At 40.1% G+C, this 22,900-nt stretch overlaps 1 long non-coding RNA gene across 1 annotated transcript; it reads right to left on the bottom strand.

Annotated features, from left to right (window-relative positions):
* Positions 1-19,797: 19,797 nt before the first annotated feature.
* On the bottom strand, positions 19,798-22,061 carry LOC135440146 (uncharacterized). The gene is made up of 2 exons (XR_010438257.1): positions 20,807-22,061; positions 19,798-20,344 (listed from the first exon to the last, which is right to left on the bottom strand). It is a non-coding gene; the product is annotated as an uncharacterized LOC135440146 (long non-coding RNA).
* Between the last annotated feature and the right edge of the window lie 839 nt (positions 22,062-22,900).

Here is a 22,900-nt window from a genome sequence, read left to right as displayed (position 1 = left end):
AAACTTATCGATGCAAGTGAGAAAAAATTTTCTGTCAGTGGCGAAAATGTCTATGTGCAACATCTCTCCTACATGTGAGGGGATCGGCGTCTCGCCAAGCTCCTGTTTCTTGGGGTGCCTATCATATTTAGCCCTAGCACACGTTCTTTGGGAAGTAGTACTCGGAGAGTACCTGCTTAATGTTTTCCTGTGCAGACCTGTGGGCCCTGTTATGCTCAGCTGTGAGGATTTCTCTTCTTTCTCCAACCGCAAATACGTCAACTACACGATGTTTGCAGTGCCTGAACTTCGTGGCTGGGTATCTTCGAACCAATGCGTCCTGTATCATTGCAAGCGTATGCAAATCACAGTGGAGGGCATTTACGCATTTGGGTGAAACTACATCTGCGAGTTCCTCTAGCAATGATTCAATGCAATTATAGTTGATCAAGTAGCGTTATTCCCAAACAGAATGAAACTTCGTTTTAAGGGGAAACGCGCCTCTTCCAACACTATTTGGTTTTGAAAGCAGTTCAAGAGTTTGATTGTTGACTCAATGGTGTTGGTGAGAGAGACCTCGCTGTGGATCGTTGCTGCACAGGACTCCACCCCGTGTTCATCTAAGGCATTGAGCTGTTGTCTCGATAAGGCATCCGCAACCAGATTGTCCTTGCCGGGTTTGTAGAAGAGGCGCGCATTAGACTCGTCAATGCGGGCTTTCCACCTTTTGATCTTCGCATTTGGATTGGATTCCGAAACTGCGAAGGTCAAGGGTTGATGGTCAGTGAAGACGTTAAGGTCTTTCACCCCATATAAATAGTGCTTAATTTGGCAAGTGACCATACAATGGCCAATAGCTCTCTTTCATTCGTTGCGTAGTTAACCTCACAGTCCTTCAATGTTCTCGAAATCATTGTTATAGGACGACCCTCCTGAGACAAGACCGCACCTATGCCGTGGGCCGAAGCATCGGTCGTTAGATCGAAAGGCTTCTTAAAGTCGGGGTACCTGAGCATCACATCCTCGGATGCCAAAATATTACGCAACTTCTGAAACGCCCGTTGCTACGCTTCAGAGAATTGGACCTTTATGTTTCTAGACCTGTGTTTACTGAAACATCTGTAGTAGCTTGCGAGGCCTAGAAATGATCTGACCTCAAACAACGTTTTAGGTTCCGGAAACTCCTGTATTGCTTTAACCTTTTCTGGATCTGTCGTGGCACCTCCGCTGGTGACTATGAATCCCAGAAAGCTCACGCTTTTCTTAAAAAAACGCGATTTTTCGACTGAGACCCTCATGTTTGCTTCGTGCAAACTTTTTAGGACCCAGTCCACATGTTTAATGTGGGATTCCTCATCTTCTGAGAAGATAATTACGTCATCGACATAGACATAGCAAAACTTGCCAATCTGCTCTCGCAGTATGTCGTCGATGGTTCTTTGAAAGATGCTTGCTGCATTCTTTAGTCCAAAAGGGAGTCTTTTGAACTCGTATTTCCCCCCGTTTACTGAGAAAGAGGTCTTTTCACGGTCGCGTTCAGCGAGTATGATCTGGTGATAACCAGACTTGAAGTCTAATGTTGAGAAGTATTTGGCTTTGCCCAAATTTCCCAATATCACCATTTCCCAATATCAGTGCCTTTTTTGTCTACTACCCATATTGGGTTATTGTAGGGTGAGACGGACTTTTGAATTATGTCATTCTTTAGCAGATCATTGATATCTTGATTGACGAAATCAGCTGCTCCCATTGGATATGGGTAAAGCTTGGCATAGATGGGTTGCTCATCAGTGGTCCTGATGGTAGCCACGACTGATGTGTTATACGGCAACGCTTCATCTGGGTCTGCAAAAGCCTTTTGTCTGGTCTTTAGCATTTATAAGAAAGAACTTTTAACTAATGGGGTGCCTCTGCACAATCTACTTTTGTGAAATTTACGTTGGCACAAGTGTGAAAGGTGATTTTTTCAACTTCCGTACCCCACTTGAGTTGTCCTGAAGCTAAGCAAAGTGAGGCTCCTACCTGTGTTAACAGGTCAAGGCCTATAATGCCATCAAATGTTGACAAATCTGGTAAAATAAAGAATGTAGCTTTTGTATTGAGCATTGACACAAGGCATTTTTGTGTGATGTTTGTCGTGCCATGGATTGAATGAATTGTGAAATTTTTGTCAACCGGGCATACGCCTTTTAATCCTTCATATGGTCGAATGAAATTTTTCGACGCGACCATATCGATGTGGAATTTCATATCAGTCCCCGCTACTCTTCGTCGGATTAGAGGTAGCAGGGACTTGCTCCTAAAAAATTAAGCGCATCCGAACCAGCATCGCTGTTGCCATCGTCGTCAATTTGCGACACCGCGCTATCAGCGGCTGTGGCATATGACTCTGACCCCCCTGGTGTGCTCTGAGCAATGTGGTTTACCCTTTGCTGCTTTCTCTGAGCACTTGTGCGATCAGATGGGGCTGATCTCTTGTTTACATAAGCTGGGGCTTGTGAGGGCTGTAGCATCCTCGATATGGAAGGGTCAACTTCCAACCATGGGCACTGGTGCCGTATTGTTATTTTGTTGTCTGCCGCTCTTTTGATCGGCTTGGCTTTGCGTCCTGGCCTGCTTATTGTAGTGTGGGTTTTTCTGGCCATTTGACTGTGGCTCCCCCTGCTGGCTATTCTGCACTTTGGTGCTTGGTCTACGCTCTTTTTCCTGCTGACTTTTAGCGTAGTTAGCCGCAAAGGCATATCTCTCATGGTTAGATTCAACCTCCTGTGCAAGGGCGAGTGCCGAGGGTAAGTCCTTTGGCTTAGCCGCGAAAAGCACGTCTGTGAGATTGCGTTTGAGACCTGATATAAAAACGCGCAATGCGTCATCGCGGAATTTTTCGCATAAGCCTTTAGCCATAATTAGCTCATATGACATATTAACCTTGTTGGTCAGTAAAGTCCGTTTTTTTTCTACTTCGTCGTAATACTGAAGTAGCAATAAGCCCCCCTGCCTCAAGGTGCCCAACTTCAGTTCTATTACATGGATGGGTCGTTTGTCACTATACGTGAAATCGAGGCGACTTATGATCGCATCAAAGTTCAGTACTATGCCAAACGAAGCTAGTACTGCATCAGCGGGGCCCCTGACCTTGCTTCTGATAATGATATCCGCCTGATAGTGGCGTGAACTGCCATTATATGGTTTGAAAATTTGATACGCTGCCAGCGCTGCTTGCCGCCACGGTACAAGATTCTTGTGCTCCGGTAAACTCGGGCAAGCATTTGACTGCGTCAAGTGGCTCGTCGCAGCGTATCTCATTGTTTATTTCAATGGCCACATACGTTTGCACTTCTGGCGTAGTAATGCGCGCAGCCGCTATCTGTTCAGACATTTGGTTAATTCTTTGAATTAACTCTTGTTCTCTCTGTTGGTTTGCAGCAGCTTGCTCAGCTAAGGCGCTGGCGATGGCCGTCTGCATTATTGCCCTGAGTTGTTCAGGGGTCATGTTGCTAGGCGCTGGGTTAACAACGGGTTCCAGTCTTGGTCTGCGAATTAGGGCTAGAGTGTCACAGTCAGATTCTGAGTCACTTGAACAGTGGCCGGGCGTTCTGTATTGTGAGAATGAAGAGCTCATATGCCTTCGCTACAGATAAACAATTCAATATTTTGATGATTAAGCGTGAGTGTTCCTCTACGCTGGCGTGTCATGTTACGCCAGAGCGTTCAACTACAAAGTAACGTAAAGACAACTAACGAATAGAGTGGGAAGCAAGCCGACAAAATATGCGTTCTTGCAGTTAGCTTTAAATACAAATGACAAATATCTAGCTTATCTATCAATCAAAGCTCTCAATGCCGTATAACTTATTATTATTGTTTTTCTTTATAGATTTATAATTGAGTAATAGGTAATGCCAAATATATTGTGCTTCTTTTTTTTTTTAAATTTCTTTTGAATTGACTTGAAAAGAGTTAAGGAAAAGCCCACTTACATGATTCTAAGACAACTGCTTAAGGGGAATTTAGCTCCAACGCCGCAGTCTTCGCTGTCCAGATAGCTCCAGTGGCTTCGGTGCACTTCTGCGAATGTGTCTTTACGAGGGCGAAGTTGTTGCACTGTTGCTGCCTGTATTGACGCAGGTCAGCAATCGCGTAATGTTTTTGTTAGAGTGTTTCAGTTATTAACGAACGCTCGCGTGGGTAATTTTCTTTTGTTATTACCACGAGTTGGGCGCCAAATAAGTATTATGCACAAAAAATGCTATTCTCGGCAGTGTGCCGGAGTAATGAAATAAGTGTAATGCACAACAATTGCTGTTCTCGGCAGCGTGCCGGAGTAATGTTTGTTTATTCCTAAACGTCAAATACAAAACTAAATTGTGGTATAAATTGAATTGGAATTAAACCTAAAAGTTGGATCCATAAGCTACAAAGTTACAAAGCTACAGTCGGCAAGCCGACTCAGCATAAGCGACAACGCGGATACTTGCAGCATAGTCAAGTGTCAGGTTACCGCTGCTGACCATTGCGGTCCGGCCGCTGAACTCATGTGTCAGCGGAATGTGCTTGGTTGCAAATGGGTAAATATAAGTATTGTGCAAGTTTCTTATACAGCGTTATTTTGGTGCAATTCTTAGGTGTTAACTTATACACACTACAGCATCATAAGAACTTCTACTGGGCCTTATTATATTTTCATTTAACTTCCTATTTATTTCCTGACTAACAAAATTGTTAGCTGAATGAGGATAAGGATATTGTTTACTATAAATTGCATTCTCGTTTACTGCTCTTATCTCTCCTCTAATATCTGTTCTAAAAGGGAGACATGTTTCAATCTGAGAATGCTTCGTTTCTATTTGTTGAACGACTTGTTGCTCAAGGATATTCAAAATATCCATTTCATTAATGGAATGATTTATTTTGCATAAAGAAGAACTTGTCGTAGAGGATACCGACATATTTCGACGTCTGTTCTTTTTGGGTTTTAATTTCTTTAGCTTTCCTTCAATTGCCAACCGTTTCTTGGACATGTTTTGCAAAATTAATTTTTTCCTTTTTGTTATTATAAAGCAAAGTTCCCTTTGACAAGTCGATTACTGCCTTAATCTCCTTCAGTAGATTATAACCGACTAATAGATCTGCGTCTAGATTGTTGATTTCATAAAATCTGTCTCGTTTGCCAAATATGTTTATGTTATAAAAATGAGTTATGATACTGTAGCCATTTACAGTTTTAATTCTTTTTTTTTTATAACTTATTCTTCTGCGTTATCGTATATACTCTCCTTTATATAACAAGCAGTAGCACCGGTGTCAATTAATAATTTTAAAATTTTATTTATTTTTTTGTCCATTCTGAAAATGAAGGGGAGTTCTCCCCTTAAAAATGGTCTTCCTCAAGGTTATTGATACGCATGAGTTTGTTAGGTTGCTGAACCGAATATCGATTTTGGGGATATGGAAAGGTGTATTCTGTAGTTGTATGGATTCGTCTACATCCATGGGATCCGGTGGAGGTTGAGGAGTCTTGCTTTGCGCAAAAATTTGATTAAGTGGAACCTGATTGAACCTTAAGTGATTGTCATATCTTTTATTAGGTTGATTTGGGGATTCAGTTTTCTTTTGCTGATTGTTATGCCCTGGGTTTGGATTGTTACGTTGATGGGTATTTGCGAAATGGTGGTAAGCGAAGTTAGCCCTTTCGTAATTCGCTTCCAGTTCCTGAGCTTTTGCCAAAGCATTAGACAAATTTTCAGGTTTAATGGAGAACAAAACTTCTGATAAAGAACCGTTAAGGCTTGTGATGAAATTTCTTAAAGCGTTGTCTCTGTTTTTCTTATTCATTTTAGTAATGATGCTGGCTTTGTCGCCATATATTATAATCGTTTTATTTATGAAAAGGGTAAGTTATTTATTAACCAAATTGTAGTATTCGAGAACAGTTAGGTTACCCTGTCGTAAAATACTCAATTCTTGATCTATTATGTAGATTGGCCGTCTATCACTATAGGCGAAATCGAATCTTGCAAGTATAGCTTCAAAGTTAAGAACTGTACCGAGATTGGTCGGGGTGTCATAAGCTTTACCTGTTATTTTATTTCTTAATATTGTTAAAGCACCTGCGTACTTTCTACTTCCTTCTTTATACAAATTAAACAAGACCGATTTGTATTCTAGATTATGATGTATTTATTTTTGATAGCAGTTCGTTTGAACTGTTTGAGAATTAATTTAAAACTAAACTTAAAGTAACTTAAATGAATGCGCGAAGCCGCCGCTGCAGGCAGGCAAGCCGGCAGAATGCTGAGTCGGCGTCTCTTGCGAGCGATCAGGCCATTTGGGCGTGCGAGTGTCGAATTTCGTCTGCAACTCTGTTGCAACGGCATCCGGCCCAACTGCGTTATCAGCTCTTGTTGTCTCGCGCGTGTTAACTCCTCCCTGGGTAGATTGAAATCCGTCCTCGGGTTTCTCATTGGTTGCTTTGCGCCGGAATAGTTTCCAGACGCCTACAAGGATGAGGAGAAGAGCGATGAAGACAAGACAGCCAAGTGATCTTGATGATATTTCTGATCGAAGATCCCCGATATGACGGAGGTTCTTCAGGCTTAGATCGTGCAGGAATGGAAGAGGGTGATGTTAACCACAGCCGACGTGGACACGGCAGGTTTTTTTCTTAGGATGTCCCGGTGGTTGACATACCGGCTGCCATTCAGGGAGACGTGTTCGTCGTAGGTAGCCAGGAAGGTTCCTGTGACTATTTGACTGTTCCCAGTGCTGTCCACCACATTAACTGTTGCGCTGTTGATAATTAAGACGCCTTCGTCGATTGTTGTTATGGGCGCCAGATGCCCGGGGCGTGTGGCGCATTGTGCGACGGTTCCTGATACCAGTTGTTGGGCACACGATGCCTTCTGCAATCTTTTGCAGAAAGTGGTGCTCACAGTGGCAGCGCAGTCGCGCACGGCGAAGGTCTTTGTTCCGGGATGTGATAACATCACATCCTCGGAGGCTAGCAACTCTTTTAGCCTGTTGAAGGCATCTAACTGGTCTGGGGTTAATTCGAGTTTTACCTTTCTCGAGTGGTTGGCGCTTATTTTCCATTTTCGCCTTTCAAAATCTTCGTTAGAGGTCTTGCGATGCTGGTGAATCCCGCTATAAAGCATATGTAATAACTTGCTAACCTAAGAAATGATCTAAGGCCAAACAATGTTTTTGGTGGTTGGAAATCTTTTATGGCCTGAATTTTGTTGGCCGATTGGTGGATTACGTCTCTGCGTACGGTAAATCTCAAGACCCACTCGATGTGCTTGATGTGGTCTTCCTTGTTAGGGGAGAAAATTATTACGTCATCTACAAAGACGTAACAAGTTTTCCCAATTTGGTCCAAATGGAAGCCTGCAAAATTTATACTTCCCATTGTTTACAGAGAATGCAGTCTTTTCTCTGTCCCTTTCTGCCAACTCTATTTGGTGAAAACCCGATTTGAGGTCCAGTGTGTGAAATACTGGGCCTCACCCATGTTTGACAATATGGTCGAAATTGCTGGGATCGGGTATTTATCGTCGATTGTCTGTTGATTTAACTTTCAATCAATTACCAGACGTTTCTTCTTGTGGCCTGACTTGTCGACACCTTTTTTATCGACGACCCATATTGGGTTGTTATAGGGTGACTTGGAGGGTCTAATTATGCCGTTCGCCAGTAGTTGTTTAACTTCTGCATTGACAAATTCAGACACGCCCATTGGGTATGGGTATAATTTTAAATATACCGGTTTGCCGTCCGCTCGGATTGTGGCGAGAGTGTTTATGTTGTATGGTAGGGACTCGTTAATGTCTGCAAGGGCGTAAGCCATTCGGTCAATCATTTGATTGAAGGTGGGTCTGACTGCGGCGGGAACTAATTTGGAAATTGTTCACTTGTTGCGAACTCAATTTTTTTTGTCCCCCGGTCATATTTTATAATGTTGTTAGTCAAATCTATTTGAGCGTTAATCTTTTTAAGCAAATCAAGGCCAATTATGCCATCAAAATCATTTAATGATTCCAGCATAAAAAAGTATGATTTTACTTTAAAGAGGTCAATGAGACATTTCTGCTCAATTGTTGTATGCCCGTGGATAGATTTGACTTGAAATGGGCTGTTGACTGGCTTCCAATTTGCCAGCTCGGGAAGGGGCTTAATATAATTTTTAGATGCTCCTGTGTCTACTAGGAATCTGATTGTTCGCCCTGCAACCGTACGTTTTATAAACGGGAGCAGGGAGCTTCCGCTAACAAATAAAAGCTTTCCGCTCCTGACTGGTCATCTTCGACTGGTCATCTTCGACTGACTCTGCTTCATGCTGCGAGTGCGACTCGTAACCCTCGTTACCCTCTGCTTGGGGCAAATGGTAAAGATTTTGTTGGGTCCTCATAGAGTGATCCCCATAGTTTTGCTTGCCTCTATAGCCCTGTGTGGGCTGTCTACAGCGTGAGGACTTCCATTGGTTCGGGGCCACGCCCTTGTGACTTTTGGGGCTGAAAGCGCTGTTTGAACTGCTTGCTTTCTGCTGACCTTGATTATTGTCTTTCTGACTCTTCTGGAAATGGGGGTTCTTTTTCTGAGAGTTACCCTCATTCTCCTACTGACCGATCTGACGCCAGTTTTGGTTCTTTTGGCCACTAGACTTTTGAGGTTTTTCTTCAAGATGCTTTGCAAAGTTGGCTGCAGTTGAGGTTGTGCTGGAAAAACGGCCCATATCAAGGACTTTCTTAATCCCGAGACAAAAGTATGGAGAGCATCATTCCTGAATTTTTCGTTTAGGACAGCCGCTGCGGCGGCGTCATGTGTCATTAAGGTCTTGTTCGTCAGTAATGTAAATTTTTTTTTCGACTTTGTCGAAGTATTTTAGCAATTGTAGGTCACCTTGCCTAAACCTGCTTAGTTGTTGTTGGATCATGTGCACTGGCGTGCAATGATCGCTTTAAAGTTCAATACTGTATTAAATGAATCAAACACTGCATCCGCTGAACCCCTTACTTTATTGCGGATTATGCCCACGGCCTGATTGTGTCTCGAGCTGCCATCATATGGCTCAATCACGTTGTAGGCGGCGCAGGCGGCCTGTCTCAATGAGACATAGTTTTCGTGTTTTCCGTCAAACTCTGGAATAGACTTTTTGATATCTAAGGGTTCGTCGCATTTGATCCCTGACACTATTTTTTTTTCTTGATAAAATTATATTTGCTGGGTTGCTCCTTTATACTGGCTATCTTTTGTTCAAAGCTTTGCGCTGGTTGTTCTAGGCTAGGTGCATTTACGCTTCTAGTTGTGCTACCTGTTCACTGTTCATTTTGTTTACTGATCTGTATTCTAATTAGGAAGGAATAAGCTCGCCTTCCCCTTCGGCATATCGCCTGACCTTCGTACGCTCCGCATTCGCTTAGACTGGGAAATCGAGATCACTTTGAAGCACAAATATTGTTGCTTATTTTTGGAAAATTCGACATTTACTCAAAAAGCCCAGCGATGAAGCAGAATGTTTTAATTACGAGTAGAAATAAAGTATTTATTTTATTTGAATTTTATTTGTTCTATATTTTATTTAGATATGCTATTCTTATCTTAGACAGTTTGTAATGAAATTTTTTTAAATCTTATTTTTTGTATTTATTGCTTTGAATTGCAAAAGCAAAATGAGCACCTCACTTACATTTTTGTTTAAAGTAGCGGGGCCCTCTAAATCTGGTTGCCGATGCAGTTGGGCAGCAGTTTTGTTTTGATGTTGATTAACTCGCTCAGTATTGCTGGGGTTTTTATTTTTATTTTTTGTTGGTGTTTGTCTTTTCACTTGCTCAGCTTATTGCTGGGGTTTTTATTAATTTTTTTTTAATTATATTTTTTTATTGGTGTTTGTCTTTTTACTCGCTCAGCTATTACTGGGGCTTTGTATTTTTTGTTAATGATTTTTATCACTATTTTTCAGAATGAAACTAGCGGAAAAATACGTTTCGCGATGTTCTTTTCTTTGGAAAAGTTATTAAGAACAACTTTCGGTGTGGGCTAATTTATTTAATGCCGTTGGGCGCCAATTAAACAAGACCAATTTGTAGTTAAGAATATAATGTATTTATTTTTGATTGCAGTTCGTTTGAACTGTTTGAGAATAAATTTAAAACTAAACTTAAAGTAACTTAAATGAATGCAGGCAGGCAAGCCGGCAGCATGCTGAGTCGGCGTCTCATGCGAGCGATCAGGCCACTTGGGCGTGCGAGTGTCAAATTTCGTCTGCAACTCTGCTGCAACCGGGGCATCCGGCCCAACTGCGTTATCGCGCGTGTTAACTTATACATTGAACAACACCCAACATTGTAGCACCAAATAGTTGCCTAGTACAGTGTTATTTGGATTAGCGCAAAAAGGAGAGGTTAGTGATGGATTAATGAAAAAGTAAGAGGAGATGAGACAGTTAGATACAGTTCGTTAACGAAATTTGGAAGAGAAAAGAGAAAAGAGAAAAAAAGGTGTTAAAAAAATGACAAATATTTGCTCAAAGATATTGATTGCTTTCAATTATCTCAAAATCCTTATCAGTTTGTTTGGAGTGCACAAAACATTAAATGCTGGATAAAATAGACAAAATAAGCAAATTTAATTTTAAAATACGCAACATAATACTATAAAAGATACGGTTCAAACTATATTGTTGAAGCTAAAATGTATTATTAAAATTAATGTAGTAGTTATAATTGAAATGTAAAGATGAGATAGAGGACTATCTCATGGTCAGGATGGCCGAGTTGTAACAGGCTGATACATTCAGTACTGTGCAAGGGTCCAGTCAGCTGCTGGTCAGCTGTTAATGATCTTTGCTATTTACTCATCACTGGTTGGCAGTGTTGAGAATAAGGGGAAGAGTCACTTTCGGAGCAGAGCTGAGAAGAGACGGATGTGTAAAAGAGAAAGATAAAAAATAAAATTTCGTGCTTATCAATGCTCGTGAAGGTCAAATTGTCACCTTCTCGATATTGAATGTCACTGAAATTGTTCAGTAATTTTTTTTTGTTTTTTTTTTTTATCGTTTAGATGATCAACTGGGTAATCTTGTCCCGATGTTATAACTTTCTGGTTTTAAATATGCTTCGAAGTTTTTTTCTGAATTTGGATCCCAAACTAATTTCTTATGATTGAACGCTCTCTCGCTAATTATTATTCTGTCATGAGCGTAGTCAATTATGGCGTCGTTTGCTCTAAAAAATTTCTGCCTAAAAGTATATCATAATGAGAGGAAAAATCATGTATGTAAAATGTCTGGTCTTGCCTAAAGAGTTTATTAGGTGCAGTAGTTTTAGTTTTGATACGCCTGTCATCGTGCTAATCGAAGTAGGTCCTGTATAGTCTGGTATATTAAGGAAATTTTCCCTCATCATATTTATTGACGACCCAGTGTCAATGAGACATCTGTAGTGGCTGTTATTAAATGTAATTTCTATGTACTGGTTTGTCCCGAGGCTCCAATTCGAAAATTGTCGTTATTTATTTATTTCATTATTCTGAAACTCCTCATATTGGTTGTTCTGACAACCATACTCTTCTTGTACATAGTTACCCTGATAGCTTTTTGATTGTTGAAGATTTTCATCAATCTGCATTTTTTGGGAACATCTAGTATTTTTTCTCGTATATGCTTGTACGATTGATTTGGTATATATCTACCTGGCGAAATATGTTGATTTATGGGGTTATTTATTTGTGCTTGTAAATTCTGTTTGAATTCTTGAGCTAGTTGCTTATTTTGGTTAAAATAAGTTTGGTTGCTCGGAGGGTGATGTGAAAAATTGTGGCTTTGATTATTGTTAGTTATGTAACTTGGGATAAATTGAGGTTTAGTATTTCCTGTATAATTTATAGCATTGTTAGTATTTTGTTTTTCATTATTGTTGCTATAATAATTTTCCTCATAGTAGCCCTCCATTTGTGCTACTTGTTTTAATTTTGAAATAGTGGATATGTCGTATATTGCGAGTGACATAAAGAGTCTATCTGGTAGTTTTTTAAGTATTAAGTTTTTTACAGTGTTATTCATAGCGTTTGTATAAATTAGAATAAAACCGTTTGGTTATTATTATTTATTCGGCAATCCGTCTGAATTGTTTCGTGGGTATGAGAGAACTGATTTTACAATAATATCTTAAGTTATAATGAAGGCGCGACGTTCCGGCAGCGGCATGGGCAGATCGCTGACTCCGCGCTTCGTGCCGTTCTTAAGCAGCCACTCAGCGTGCGAGTTACCAGTGTAGCCCTCGGTAACAAAGGATGTGGTAGTAATCGGAGGTGTGCGTTAATATGCAAACACCCACGAATAGTTTTGTTGTAGTTATGTTTAAAGTTAATTATGTGGCTTAAATGATTTGTTGGAATTAAAAACACTGAACTGGACTGGTTGAAGTTCGTGCAAAGAGTAAATTTGTCTTTATTTCTATATCTTATATATAACCTGCTGAATACAAAAGTTCGGTCAACATGTTTAGCTACATGAGTCCGAGAATATGCTGTTGTAGCGGTTTCATGTGGCTAGCTCTTGAAATGTCGCAACGGCACATCCTCTTAGAACGCTTAGTGTGCAATTTAACATGCAATTTGGAATATGTTACAATAAACTGTTGCCCTTTAAAAGTGGGTAACGAGAGACGTGTGAGAGGCATGTGTTTACAAAACGTTTGAGTAGGCGTGAATGTGTATAGTTAGCTGTTTCTAGGCGGTTTCGGTGCCGGTATCGACTGTGACATGCCCTGGGCGGTCGATACGGTAACTCGCACATGTGCGGGATCATATTTCTATGGGCTGGCCGTTGACCGGCCGGCACTGCACTGTCAGCGTCTTCTGCAAGTGTCGCAACATTGTTGCGACGGCATCCGGTCGCCCAATCGGACCTTGGAGATAACTCCTCCCTCAGCTAAGTGAAGGGCGTCCTCGGGCTTCCGTACGTTTGCCAGCACGTTTGCCACCAATGCAGTCTGCCGCTTGAGTTTAAGACGTTGACGAACCATTCGGATGGCGACTAGACATGTGAAGACTAGGGCCAGGGTGGTATCACTGCTGATGATTAGTCCCGACAAGAATTTAGACCGTAGGTGGCCGATGTGTTGCAGGTCCGTCTCGCTTAATTCATGTATAAATGGCAGACTCAGATGTTTCCGGTACTCGGTAACATTGATCTGCGTGACGGCGGACGCGACTGGCTTTTTCCTAAGGACACCATAGCTATTGGTAAATGTGGTCTTGTTTATCTCGATCTTATCATCGAAGGTAGCTAGGTATGTCCCGGAAATAGATTGTTGTGCGCCAGCATTGTCCGTGATAGTGACGGTCATCTATGATAGTAAGCGGGCTCAGATGGCCCGGGCGCGTGCTCACTGTGCAGGAGTTCCGGATATGAGCTGCTGAGCGCAGTTCGGTGATCGTAGCCTCCTGCAGACCGTGGTACTCACCGCCGCATCGCATTCACCGACGGCGTAGGTATTTGTGCCGCAGTCTGCAACTATATTGCTGTCTTCAAGATCTAAAATTGTATCGGAATGCTGAACTAGATAAATGTTGATTTCTTACAGGCTAATTCAGGATTTGGATATTTAATTAGGAAGTACAATATTTCGTTATTTTGAAAGGCCTTAATTCTAGCTACTTCTGATATGTCTGCTACACTAGCATTTGTGAAGTGTTTAAAGGTCATTTCTTTTATATCAATTTCATCCAATATTCCTGGGCTGATCAAGTTTATTTTTGCCAGAGTGATTGAGAGGATTTAATTTTGTAAATCTGTAATTTTCATTCTATTTTTTTGCCAAAAGTGTTTCTTAGGGGTGATCTATAGCGGTCCCGTCAGTTTTGTGTATCGAATTTAGGGTCTTTGTTTGTTCATTGAGTCTCGTTTGTAGCTTTGTATTTATTTCTATTTGTCTGGTTGCTGAATCTATTAACTGCATTTGCCAAAACTTTATTTGCTCCCAATCGTCAAAGTCGGGAGTTCTGCTACTGCTTTTAAAGCTGTTCCTAAAAGATTTATACTGCGAGAATGTCTATGATTAACCTTTAGTATTGCTATTAATGTGTCGATATGTGCAAGGTCTGTAGTCAGTACTTCCCTGATGTGTTCCTGGTTGAATAATTGTGTAGTGTTCTTGGTCTCTTCCACGTAAGTCTCGTACATTGTCATGTTCGTAGTGTGTGCCAGGTAGCCGTACTTGTCCCAAATAGTCACGTCACCGTCTGCTACGGGTATTTAGTCAGAGTGAGTGTAATTTGTAAGTTTCATTGTTGCGGTCGTAAGTGCGGTTGGTATCAGAATTAAAAACGTATAAGCCTAGAAGGAGTAAATGTATCTTAGGAGAAATGTTTGAACGTTTTTGCTTAAATACTAGAGGTATCTTTAAACGGACCACCCTCCCACCCTCCTTCGAGGCTCTTGTCTTGGGCTGTTTGGAGTTGTTCCCTTACTTGAAATTCTAACTCTAATGAGGCTGAGTGCACTATTTCTATCGGTTTTCTGTTAGTGACGGAATGAATGCTGGATAGGAGGATTAGATCAATAGTGTCGTCAATTTTTTTTTAATATTTCAAACAACTGGCTATATCCGCGAGGGTGCTGTGGAATCTTTCCACCTGTCCGTTTGACGTACTATGTAGGGGAGGTGCGTTCGAGATTTGTATGTCAAAATTATTTGCCAGAAAAGTTTAAATGGTTTCGGAGTTTAATGCTTTCTCGTTATCGCAGTAAATAGTTTTTGTTCCCGGGGAAAAATTTACCAAGTGAAGTATTGGGGTTTTTATGTCAACGATCGCTCGTGAGTTTATTGGTTGGCGAATTTGGAGAGCTTGTCAATGCATGTCAAAAAATATTTTTTGTCGGTAGAAAAAGTGTCGACATGCAGTAGTTCCCCTGTGAAGAGATTTTGAAGAGATTTTCCAACTTGCGGCAATTTCCGTAGCTTTCTGCTCATTTTGGGAAAGCAATAGTCACGCAATATTTGTTTGACATTTTCTTGGGCAGCGCGGTGCGGTCTGTTGTGTTCGGTGATAACAATTTCCCTTTGTTCGGTTTGGTCGGTTATATCCGCGACCAGGTGTTTAGAATAGTTGAAAGTTGTTGCGGGGAATGTCTCTACCAGCCTGTGTTGGATAAAAGCTAGTATCGGAAATTCGCAGTGTAATGAGTTGACCACGTCAGTTTTTACCAAGTCCTGTAGTGTCTGCCATCAGACCTCTCTGTCTGTGAATCGGACCACATGTCTTAGTTTGTCCTTGAAAAGGATAAACGTTCTAACCGATGGGAATCCTGCTTCCTCAATGAGGATTTGGTTACGGAAACAGTTTATTGGTTTTTCTGTTGTTTCAATGGTGTGGGTAAGGGACTGCTCACTGTGAATTGTGGCGATATTTGAGTCTACCTCCGTATGTGAATCGGAGTCGCTGCTTAAAGCGTTCAGTTTTTGGTGAGACATAGCGTCAACCACTTGATTTCCTTTACCTGGATTATAGATGATATTTGCGTTGTGTTCGTCGATAAATGATTTCCAGCGCTTTATCTTAGCGTTAGGAATTTTATCTGATACCGCGAACGTGAGTGGCTGATGATCTGTGTAAATGTTTAAGTTCCTAACACCATACAGTTAAATTCGAAAGTTCTTGAGGGCCCATACTATGGCCAAGAGTTCCCGTTCGTTCGTCGCAAAGTTTATTTCATTGTCCCGTAGTGTCCGGGAAATCATTGTGATTGGTCTGCCATCTTGGGCTAACACTGCCCCTAGGCCGTGTGCCGAATCGTCTGCCGTTAAGTCGAATGGTCTTTCAAAATCTGGGTATATCAGAAGCACGTCTTCTGATGCCAATGTGTCTTTTAGTTTGTTGAAGGCATGTAGCTGCTGTGAGCTTAGATTAATCGAAACCTTCCTGGACTGATTATCATTAATTTTGCCGTTGTCGCCTTTTAGAAGGTCCGTTAGCGGTCTTGTAACTTGCGATGGTAGCGAAGCCTTTTATAAAGCACCTGTAGTAGCTAGATAAGCCCAAAAATGACCTAAGGCCGAACAAGGTACTTGGAGGATGGAAGTTCTTGAAAGCCTGAACTTTTTCAGGCGATGTTGTTATTCCACCTCTTGACACAACAAATCCCAGGTATTCCACGCTTTTTTTGAAAAACTTGGACTTTTCCTGACAAACTCTCATGCCTGCGTCAAATAGACTTTTAAGGTCCCAATCAATGTCTTTGATGTGGTCTTCCTTATTCTCTGAGATGATGATTACGTCATCTACATAGACGTAACAGGTCTTTCCGATTTGTTCGCGTAGGACGTCGTCGATCGCCTTGGGGCATTTTTTAGCCCAAATGGAGGTCTACAAAATTCGTACTTGCCATTGTTTACGGAAAAAGCTGTCTTTTCCCGAACTTTCTCCGCCAGCTCAATCTGGTGGAAACCCGAGGTAAGATCTTACCATGTTTGACAGTATTGCGGAAATGGTGGGTATGTAGTATTTATCGACTACGGTTTTTTGATTGAGTTTTCTAAAGTTAGTAAACTGTTTCTTCCTGTGGCCAAGCTCATCCAGACCTTTTTTGTCAACAACCCAACTGCGTTTATTGTATGGTGATCTGGATGGCCTTATTATGCCATCTGCGAACAGTCGTTTGACCTCTGCATTGACAAAGTCAGCTACGCCCATTGGGTACGGATATAGTTTAGAGTATACCGGTTCCCCGTCTGTGCGGATTGTGGCTACAGTATTTATATTATAAGGCAAGGACTCGTTAGGGTCCGAAAACGCCTTTGATTTTTGCTTGATTAATTTGTTAAAAGTTTCCCTGACAGGATGGGGTACCGCGTCGTTATTTATTTTCATTAAGTTAACGTTAAGGCATTTTATAAATTAGATCGGTTCTGAACCGTGATCATGGTCAATCGTGTTTTTTGTTAGATTGATATTTGCATTTATTTTCTTTAAAAGATCGAGGCCGATAATGCCGTCGAAGTCTTTTAAGTTGTGCAGCATGAAAAAATAGGATTTGACCTTGAATAAAAAAATAGGGCACTTTTGCTCTATTGTTGTGTGACCATGTATCGTTTTTACCTTAAGTGCCCGCCCTGGAATTTGTTTAATGTAATTTTTGGAAGCCCCCGTGTCGACGAGGAGCTTTATAGTTTGTCCTGCTACTGTTCTTGTGATGAAGGGTAGCAGGGACGCACCTCTAAAAAATTGCAAGTTTCTACGTCGGACAAGTCGTCTTGTGTTCCCGTGGCCTCGGCCCGGGCTACAGTTTCATAACTCTCACTTGTCTCTTCCTGACCCTGGGTCGTATGATTTATTCTTTGCATGGATTGCCCTGATGCTGGTTTCTTAGAATATTGAGTTGGCTGCCTAAAGCGCGATAACGTGTCTAGGTCCATTGGTTCAGGGCCTTGGTTAGTATTATTTTTTTGATTAAAAAAACGTTGTTTTCAGCTACCTGTTTGTTGCGGCTGGGTATTGGCCGGATTGTTTGCTAAAATATTATTATTGGCTTGGCCTTTACTAAAGCGTGGGTTTTTGCCTTGATAATTACAATTATCAGTGGGTTACTGTCGGTCATTCTTACGCCAACCCTGTTGCCGTTGGTTTCCGGGTTTTTGAGTTTTTTCCTCATTGTATTTGGCATAATTTGTCGCGAACGCATAGCGATCATTGCTCACCTCTGCCTCCTCTGCAAGGGCCAGAGCTGTTGGCAAATTTTTTGGCTGGGCTGGGAAAACCGCTACCCTAAGTGATTTCTTGAGTCCGGAGACGAATGTCTGCATAGCTTCACTCCTATATTTTTCATTCAAGACGGCTGCTGCCGCTGGGTCGTATGACATGAGGGTCTTATTTGTAAGAAGCGTAAGAGTATGTGAAATCTAACCGGGCGATAATCACGTCGAAGTTCAGGACAGTGTTTTAAGAGGCTAACGTTGCGTTTGCAGAACCTCTTACTTTGTTGCGTATAATTGAAACTGCCTGGTAATGTTTTAAGCTGCCATTGAATGGTTTCAAAATTCCATAGCCATCGATCGCTGCCTGTCGCCAAGACACATAGTCTGCTTGTTTTCCATCGAATTCTGGAATATATTTTACTATATCTAGTGCTTCGTCACACCTAATTCTCTCGATAACTTGTACCCTTTGGTAAACTTCTACTTGGGTTGTATTGGCTCGTACAGAGTGAATATGGCCTGTAATTGTTTTCAATTCTTCCTTAACAGTTGTTGTCTGTTGTGTGATGGCTGCAAATTTAGCTGGGTGTTCATCCTGGCCTGCCTAGCACTGGGTATTATATCCTCGTACCAGTTGTACGAAACAATGGCTTCTTTTTTTTTTGCTCTATTTTTTACACCAAACACAAACATATTTTCTTGATATTTTAATTATTTTTAATAAATTACTCTAAACAGCAAAGCCAACAAAAATTTTTATTACAAAAAAACGAAAGAATTTCATATTTCTAATGGTGAGCCAGTGCGGTGGTGCGAATGCGGTACGATTGGCAAGGAGTTCTTCTTAATAAGGTCCGTCGCTGCAGTTGTCGTTGTTGTTGCTCTTCTTTTAACTCGCTCAACACTATGTGTTGAGGTGGTTTTTTTTAATATATTTTGTGTTGCTTTTCTGTTTGTTCAACTCGCTCAACGCTATGTGTTGGGGTGGTATTTTGTAATATATTTTTTGTTGTTGTTGTCACACACTCAACACTTTAATGTTGGGAATTTTTTTATTGCGCTTTGTCACACAGCGTTAGCAGGGTGATTATTAAAAAATTTTGTCGCGGCAGCGATCATTTATTAAGTTTTTCTTTCACAATTTGTAATACTCGCGGCATTAGCTGAAGCGATCACTATAATTGTGGAGTGTCCCAAACTGTTGGGCGCCAATTAGAATAAAACCGTTTGGTTATTATTGTTTATTCGGCAATCCGTCTGGATTGTTTCGTGGGTATGAAAGAACTGATTTTACAATGATATCTTAAGTTATAATGAAGCCGCGGCGTTCCGGCAGCGGCATGGGCAGATCGCTGACTCCACGCCTCGTGCCGTTCTGGTGATAACTTATACAATCTGGAATTATCTAAATTCCCTTCTAATTGTAATTTGTGAGCTATAATTATTATCTTAGCCTCTACCTCTCTTCAAAATTTTCGTAAATCACCTTGATAATTGGTATTATATAATCTTCGCAGTAGCTCTTCCACTGGTGTTTGCATCTTGTATTCTGAGATTAAAGCTCTCCTGAGTTGGGACCAGTTGTTGATTTGCAGCATTCTAGGTACCTTCTCGGCATCTCCGGATATCTGGAGCTCAGGTGAAGCAGGTAATCCATCCTTCTAATAAATGGACCCAGGGTTATAGGGTCTTCCTCAAAGGCTGACACGTTCCGTATTTGTTGAGGTTAATTGGTTAAAATTTTGGTCGTTTAATTATTCATTGCTGGAAGTGCAGAAACATGAGAACCTTCTGGTTGGTCCATTTTTTAATAGTTTTAGGTATTTAGTTTGTGTCACGAAATTCACTTTGTGTTGCAACGACCGAATTGGATTTATACGTTACTTGAATTGTTCAGACACGTCAGACACTTTTGCAGATAGCGAATTTTGGAATGGAAATATGTTCGATTTAGTTGCAATACTGTACACAATTACACTTGCTGATCAGAGAAGACACCAGTTGTATGGATAAGCATCTCTTTAATTGATCGTATCACTCACGATCTTTAATTTATTTCGTTTCACAAAATGTTACGCTATTCTACCGGCTGCGCCAATAACGTAGTTATAAGTTTGAATAAAAAGACTTTATTTCACGAGAGTGAATTTGTATCAGTTTATTATGTTGAATATCTGGATTAAGACTGAAGTACAAAAATTGGCTTACGCTATATTTAAAGCTAAATAATAATTGGAGTACGTGACTTTTTGCAAAGGGACAGCAGCTGCAGCTTGTTTATGCTAGCGCCTTTCTGTTGGTCAGTTTTTGTTTATAAATGATTGTAGACAATATTTGAGCTTGGCTGCAGAAGGCATTCTGCTCTTATGATTTTCGCTTCTGTTAGCATTATTTGAATTCGGCTGCAGAATGCATGCTATTGGTATGATTATTCAATTTGTAAACACACAGTGGGTTATACCATGCAATTGCTGCTTATAAATAACAGTGGTTCAAAATTCTGTTGTTGTACAAATTCACAAGACTATATGTATGTTGCTTATATTATGTGTATAGTGTTGTGTTATATAGTGTATCTTAATTTATATATGTGAGTGTTAGCCAGTTTTGCCTTAAGTTTCTTTTGTTTGTTTGGTGTTGATCTTCCTTGTAGTGAGATTGAAGTTTAGTGGTGTCTGTAAAAAATATAATATAAGTTTCTGTTGTTTGTGTGCAATATATTGAATATCTTATTCTTTAGCAATCGAGTGTGATGTGAGAAAGAAAAAGGAAAATTTTAACGTTTCAAACTGTTTCAAATTTAATTTGGTGTTTCTTTTTGTTTATCATTCGTTTTTTTTTTTTTGTTAAGACAAGGTTCCTGCAAGATGCAACGCCTCGTTGTCATAAATGTGCTGAAGCGAGGCTAAGACCTTGCTCGCTGCAGTGATCTTGCCTAATGGCGGACAGAAATCATTTATGCAATGGTCAATTCAATCGTCTTACAATATTGCGATGACCTGATATGCTCGCATTTGTGTATTAACTTGCTGCGTTTTTTTTTTTTGTTGCAAATTATTCTCGCTCTATCCGATAGTTTAACTCAAGATATACGCATGCATGCGTACAAGTTACTACGCGTGACTTGAAAAAAATACCTTTATTAACAGTAGGCGCGACTTATTGGAATTTTACAGTTGTGCACGATGCAACTTGACGGGTCGAAGTCGTCAGTAGAACTCAATTATTAAAGTCTTGTCAACGCTTAGCAAACCTCGGCTGAGGGCTCAAGATCATGAGCTCGCTCTCTTTAAACAATGCTCTCATTCTCTTTAATGAGTTTCTGGAATATTCTAAGAGCCTGAATTTGAGCTGCGTTGGCAATTTGGGCATTTGGTGGGAATAACGATTGTGGCGGATGTTTATGTCTAATGGTTTTCGATTTTATGATCGGTCCCACGCCAGAATTGTTATTTTCACCAAGAATTTATGATTTTTGGGGCTCTAGGTTTATTGTTACAAATTGGGGTGTCTCGTGTTACATATTTGGTGCGCTTAGTTGCTAGGGCTTATGTATAAGGGGTATGCATTAGGTGCTGTGGACATATGTTATGTGTGTGTGTGCTTATAGTATATGTTGTGGGTGTGGTACATATGTCACTTCCCCATCCCTAAGAAATTAGCCTGTCCTCAGGCGGACATTTTTGGGTATAAAGTTGGATTATTGCTAGTTACAATAGTTTCGTTTAAGTTGCTATTACTTATGATATTTTCATGTGGTTGTATATTAATTGGTTCTTTTACTTGTGGTTCTTCTTTTTGTTTCTTGTATTTGACAATTATTCTTTGGGGTAATGCTTTGAACTTATAGATAATATACAATATTATAGCGCTTATGATTATGCAAAGTGTTGTTAACGTTACAATTTGGAAGGTATTGTGCATTTTTGTTTGGTCTTTTACGATTTCTTTGGCTTGAATGTATGACAGTGGTTCTAATTTGGTTACATTATTACTTACATAAATCGTTTGTGTATAATCTAATAGTGTGCTTGTGATTATTATTTCGTCTAATTGGATTGAACAGTTTGACGCTTTTATAAGGTTGTTACCTTCTACTATTATTTCTCTATTGTTGCAATCTTGTTTTAAAAGTGTTTTGGGTAGGTTCCAAGTAATGAGCATGTTAGGCTCGATGTAATTGATTTCAAAATTCTTTCTTGTTTTTGTGTAGCTACATTCGGTTGTGGCTTGATTCAAAATTCCTGTTATGCATTTGTTTGTAATTAATTCTTTGGTGTTTGCCGTGTAGGCTTGTTTGTTTTGTATGAAGTACTTGTCATGGATAATTTCTGTTAGTATGTTGTTATTCATTATCTGGATAAGGCAATATTTCGAAAATTGGTGTTCTGATTATTTCTCGTGGAATATGTGAAATGATTAAAATTTCGTTGGTGTCTGTCTTTAACCAAGTTGAGGTTTTGATATTTAATATTTTTTCTGAATTGACATGCTGTAAAGTGTCATGTTTTAATAATTTCGGGTTGAAAATTCCCAGTCTAGTTAGTTGCATACCTAACTCTATGTCTTCTATGTATTCGGTGAATTCTTGGAGGTTGAATATGAGGAGTGCTAGCCTTTGGTTTTCCTCGTCTGCTTGATTTAAATAATTTATAGTTTCTATGCCTGTATTGACTGCTTCTATTACTTGATTTAGTTCGTTTGCTTGTACGCTGTTTTCTGCTATATTATTCATTTTAGATTCTAATTCTTCTTTATCTTGTTGATCTAATGTGCCGAATAGATATTTATAAATTGTACCCATAAAGTTAGCAAGACCGCGTTTGCTGCGTTTTGCTATTCTTATGCCGTTCATTTCTCTTTCTAATTTTTCTTTTAAGTATTTTATTTGTGAATATGTTTCGAATTCTTCGGTTTGTTTGATTAATTTGTTATAAGTTTGTTCTGTTTTAGTTATATTAACGGACAGATAATGGTATTCGTAGTTTACGGGTAGGTGTATTACTCCTGTCTTAAAGATTAAGTAGCCATTTTTGGCTTGGGTCGGGTTGATTTCTATGCTTTGGAGTTGGGCTTCTCGGACGAAAGTGCTTATTAGGAATAGCATTAAATATGCTGTCAGTTTAAGTTGGGCTTTCTTGGCCATTTGATCTGGAATTATCGTATTTGCTTATATTAATTTTCTTTTTCTTTTTAAATTTAGATTTGTAGTGTGTGATTTTTCTACCTCT

Source organism: Drosophila montana, unplaced genomic scaffold, assembly GCF_035044405.1.
Source record: "Drosophila montana isolate Dmon_TW-CO22-7 unplaced genomic scaffold, ASM3504440v1 contig_861_1, whole genome shotgun sequence".
Classification (NCBI taxonomy): domain Eukaryota; kingdom Metazoa; phylum Arthropoda; class Insecta; order Diptera; family Drosophilidae; genus Drosophila; species Drosophila montana.
This window is presented reverse-complemented; position numbering and strand designations above follow the sequence as displayed.